This window comes from Lissotriton vulgaris, chromosome 12 (genome assembly GCF_964263255.1).
Source record: "Lissotriton vulgaris chromosome 12, aLisVul1.2, whole genome shotgun sequence".
NCBI lineage: Eukaryota > Metazoa > Chordata > Amphibia > Caudata > Salamandridae > Lissotriton > Lissotriton vulgaris.
Genome location: NC_141700.1, coordinates 491,165,984 through 491,170,747, shown reverse-complemented (window position 1 = coordinate 491,170,747; position 4,764 = coordinate 491,165,984). Strand labels below are relative to the sequence as shown.

At 46.3% G+C, this 4,764-nt stretch overlaps 4 non-coding genes across 4 annotated transcripts; all 4 read right to left on the bottom strand.

The window, feature by feature from the left end:
- Nucleotides 1-211: 211 nt before the first annotated feature.
- On the bottom strand, nt 212-327 carry LOC147676835 (U5 spliceosomal RNA). Its single transcript, XR_015302958.1, has one exon. It is a non-coding gene; the product is annotated as a U5 spliceosomal RNA (small nuclear RNA).
- An 899-nt stretch (nt 328-1,226) lies between these two features.
- On the bottom strand, nt 1,227-1,341 carry LOC147676834 (U5 spliceosomal RNA). The gene has a single exon (XR_015302973.1). It is a non-coding gene; the product is annotated as a U5 spliceosomal RNA (small nuclear RNA).
- Nucleotides 1,342-2,229: 888 nt separating this feature from the next.
- On the bottom strand, nt 2,230-2,344 carry LOC147676833 (U5 spliceosomal RNA). The gene has a single exon (XR_015302959.1). It is a non-coding gene; the product is annotated as a U5 spliceosomal RNA (small nuclear RNA).
- Nucleotides 2,345-3,243: 899 nt separating this feature from the next.
- Nucleotides 3,244-3,356, bottom strand: LOC147676832 (U5 spliceosomal RNA). The gene has a single exon (XR_015302974.1). It is a non-coding gene; the product is annotated as a U5 spliceosomal RNA (small nuclear RNA).
- Between the last annotated feature and the right edge of the window lie 1,408 nt (nt 3,357-4,764).

Here is a 4,764-nt window from a genome sequence, read left to right as displayed (position 1 = left end):
GCGAATTCGCAAATATGTGTTAGCGAATTCGCTATTTTGTTGTTGAATGCCGATTACGGAAATTGCGCCCGCATTTGCATTTTCGCAGCAATTGCGGGCGCAATTTTACTTCATGAATCAGGCTGTAAGCTCATGTTTCCTTATAACAGTAGCAGACAACTCCTAAATATTCCCCAACTTCTAATGTTTTTCTTTCAAACAAATGATAAACAGCCTCACCTGTGGTAAGGCTTAAAAAAATTGAATAAACTCGTAAATGCTCCTCTCCACGGAAATCTTTAGTAAAAGGCAAAATATTTTTTTCGTTTTGAAAAGAAACCAGAGTAAGTTAGAATATGGCTCTCTGGGGGTAAGTGGCACCAGATCAAAGACCCTATCATTGCGAGGGTGAGGACCTGAGAGGTATTTGCAGCCTCTAAGAAAGAGGGCAAGAACTAGGCCGGTGAGGGAAACAGGATAAAACTTCAGAGTCTCTGCTCAAAGCACAGAAAAGCAAATAGGTGAACAGTTCCAAAATGTCTGTCTGGGAATATGCAAATTCTTTTTGTACACACCTCAGCTCATTAGGAGGTGTCGGGGCTGCTGGGAAAGGGGAACGGGAAGCGTGAATCAGGCTTTAACTGAAGTGGCACTGTAGGACTTTCGTCCCCTAATGATTTTACGCTTTCCTCACCATCCCTCCAATCGATAGGCTGTGAGCCACCGCTGTGCTCCGCAAATAGCCATGCACTTAAAGTCCCTTTTTCACACATACTTTCATTAAAGCTGAATACAGAAGTATATATCTGTCTAGGCTGGAGGTTCATGAAACAAAACTAACGCGCCCCTTCAAGTGTACCTGAGCGGAATCTGACTCAGGATTGGCCACCCTCTCAGGACACCTCTAACCGGCACAAATAATGGACAAGCCCTATGAAAAGCACAGCATAAGTCTTGGAGCTACCTTTTAAAAGGAGAGTGACGTCTGGCCTCTGGCAGCAGGAATGTTGAGAGAAGAGAAAATATACTGCCTGCTATCGTGAAGTTTCAAGATAGTCAAGAAAAGCAATCTCATGCACTGCCCAAGCTCTTTCCCATGATGCACCTCTCCTACACTCTGTCTATGCAAATGAACAAGCAGAGCGATCAGGAATAAAACAACAAGCTCAGGTTCCCTAAATACAGTAGCAGACAACTCCTAGATATTCCCCAACTTCTAATGCTTTTCTTTTAAACATATGATAAACAGCCTCACCTGTGGAAAGGCTTAAAAAATTGAATAAACTCTTAAATGTTCCTCTCAAATGGAACTCTTTAGTAAAAGGCGAAAGATTTTTCCATTTTGAAGAAAAACCAGAGTAAGTTAGAATAGGACTCTCTGGGGGTAAGTGGCACCACATCAAAGACCCTGTCACTGCGAGGGTGAGGTCCTGAGAGGTATTTGCAGCCTCTAAGAAAGAGGGCAAGAACTAGGCCGGTGAGGGAAACAGGATAAAACTTCAGAGTCTCTGGTCAAAGCACGGAAAAGCAAAAAGGTGGACAGTTCCCATGTGTCTGTCTGGGAATATGCTAATTCTTTTTGTACACACCTCAGCTCATTAGGAGGTGTCGGGGCTGCTGGGCAAGGGGAACGGGAAGCGTGAATCAGGCTTTAACTGAAGTGGCACTGTAGGACTTTCATCCCATAACGATTTTACGCTTTCCTCACCATCCCTCCAATCGATAGGCTGTGAGCCACCTCTGTGCTCTGCAAATAGCCATGCACTTTTAGTCACATACTATCATTAAAGCTGAATATAGAAGTATATATCTGTCTAAGCTGGAGGCACATGAAACAAGACTAACGCGCCCCTTCAAGTGTACCTGAGAGGAATCTGACTCAGGATTAGCCACCCTCTCAGGCACCTCTAACAGGCACAAATAACGGACAAGCCCTATGAAAAGCACAGCATGAGTCTTGGTACTACCTTTAAAAAGGAGAGTGACGTCTGGCCTCTGGCTGCAGGAATGTTGGGAGAAGAGAAAATATACTGCCTGCTATCGTGAAGTTTCAAGATAGTGAAGAAAAGCAATCTCATGCACTGCACAAGCTCGTTCCCATGATGCACCTCTCCTGCACTCTGTCTATGCAAATGAGCAAGCAGAGAGATCAGGAATAAAACACCAAGCTCATGTTCCCTAAAAACAGTAGCAGACAACTCCTAGATATTCCCCAACTTTAAATACTTTTCTTTTAAACAAATGATAAACAGCCTCACCTGTGGTAAGGCTTAAAAAAATTGAATAAACTCGTAAATGTTCCTCTCCACGGAAATTTTTAGTAAAAGCCGAAATAATTATTCATTTTGAAGAGAAACCAGAGTAAGTTAGAATATGGCTCTTTGGGGGTAAGTGGCACCAGATCAAAGACCCTATCATTGCGAGGGTGAGGACCTGAGAGGTATTTGCAGCCTCTAAGAAAGAGGGCAAGAACTAGGCCGGTGAGGAAAACAGGATAAAACTTCAGAGTCTCTGCTCAAAGCACAGAAAAGCAAAATGGTGGACAGTTCCCAAGTGTCTGTCTGGGAATATGCATATTCTTTTTGTACACACCTCAGCTCATTAGGAGGTGTCGGGGCTGCTGGGCAAGGGGAACGGGAAGCGTGAATCAGGCTTTTACTGAAGTGGCACTGTAGGACCTTTGTCCCCTAACAAATGTACGCTTTCCCCACCATCCCTCCAATCGATAGGCTGTGAGCCACCACTGTGCTCTGCATATAGCCATGCACTTTAAGTCCCTTTATCACACGTACTTTCATTAAAGCTGAATATAGAAGTATATATCTGTCTAGGCTGGAGGCACATGAAACAAGACTAAAGCGCCCCTTCAAGTACACCTGAGAGGAATCGGATTCCGGATTGGCCACCCTCTAAGGGCACCCCTAACGGGCACAAATAACGGACAAGCCCTATGATAAGCGCAGCATGAGTCTTGGTGCCACCTTTTAAAAGGAGAGTGACGTCTGGCCTCTGGCAGCAGGAATGTTGAGAGAAGAGAAAATATACTGCCTGCTATTGTGAAGTTTCAAGATAGTCAAGAAAAGCAATCTCATGCACTGCCCAAGCTCTTTCCCATGATGCACCTCTCCTACCCTCTGTCTATGCAAATGAGCAAGCAGAAAGATCAGGAATAAAACAACAAGCTCATGTTGCCTAAATACAGTAGCAGACAACTCCTAGATATTCTCCAACTTCTAATGCTTTTCTTTTAAACATATGATAAACAGCCTCACCTGTGGTAAGTCTTAAAAAATGTAATAAACTCTTAAATGTTCCTCTCCATGAAACTCTTTAGTAAAAGCGAAAGATTTTTCCATTTTGAAGAGAAACCAGAGTAAGTTAGAAAATGACTCTCTGGGGGTAAGTGGCACCACATCAAAGACCTTGTCACTGCGAGGGTGAGGTCCCGAGAGGTATTTGCAGCCTCTAAGAAAAAGGGCAAGAACTAGGCCGGTGAGGGAAACAGGATAAAACTTCAGAGTCTCTGGTCAAAGCACGGAAAAGCAAAAAGGTGGACAGTTCCCATGTGTCTGTCCGGGAATATGCTAATTCTTTTTGTACACACCTCAGCTCATTAGGAGGTGTCGGGGCTGCTGGGCAAGGGGAACGGGAAGCGTGAATCAGGCTTTAACTGAAGTGGCACTGTAGGACTTTCGTCCCCTAGCTATTTACGCTTTCCCCACCATCCCTCCAATCGATAGGCTGTGAGTCACCACTGTGCTCAAGCCCTATGAAAAGCACAGCATGAGCTTCACCACTGGCCCCGGTACGGATCCAAGATGGCGGAGTGAGGATCTGTGCCGAGCAGCTCACCTGGAGGCTCCTCTCTCTCCCGCCCATAGAGTAACGTTCGCGATGTAGAAGCTACATTAAACACAGTGTTTAACCCCAGAAAGACAGCAGGGGCTTTTCGAGAAAAAAGAAAGAAACAGAAACGGTTTCTGGAGCTTTAGCGTGGCGTTGTCAGTGGCGTGTCTTACCGATGCTCAGGCTCCCGGACATGGCTTGGCTTTTCCGGCGGACGATTCGAGGTCTGCTTGGGAGCTCGGGGCTCGGCTGGCTAAGCCTCAATCTTCGTGCTGCTTCACACACCTGGTGGTCAAGGAGGATGTCTCCAAAGAATCCGCCACGAACAACGCGGAACAGCAAACAACCGACAGGAGCAGCGGTGTCTCCTGCCCCCCCCCCCCCTTCCGGCTGCAATCTTACAAGCCGCGGCAGTAGCAGCGCTTTCCCCAGTCACTGTGGTTACAGGAGCTGCCGGAATTCCCTCACTGGAGAATGATGTACGTCCAGCCATGGAAGGGGAGAAGATAGAAAAAGAAGCACCATCCTCTTCAGCTGGGTCGATGGGAGCAACTACGGAGCTTAACGCGATGGGAGGCCTGCATCAGGGGGGAGGAAATATCGGCAAACAGGTACAGAGACCATCTATTTTATTAGCGGGCACGCACATTAAGAAATCCGGTCAGACTGTAATCAAGACTGTAACCAAGACGGCGGCTAAACCAACGGCAGGAAGGGGAGGCCGACTGGGGGTGAAGCAAACTGTGTGTCTTACGCTCTAGAGGCTCTAGAGGCTCTAGAGGCTGAAAAATGATGTGACACATCGGGGCATAAACAATTAAACTCACTTACCTGCAACACTCTCGCAGGTTCTGAAGGGGTACATAGTAGCCCCTCAACAGAACAGACACTGACACTGACAGGTGAGCCAATCACTGCCAAAAGGGTTGAAATAGTGGA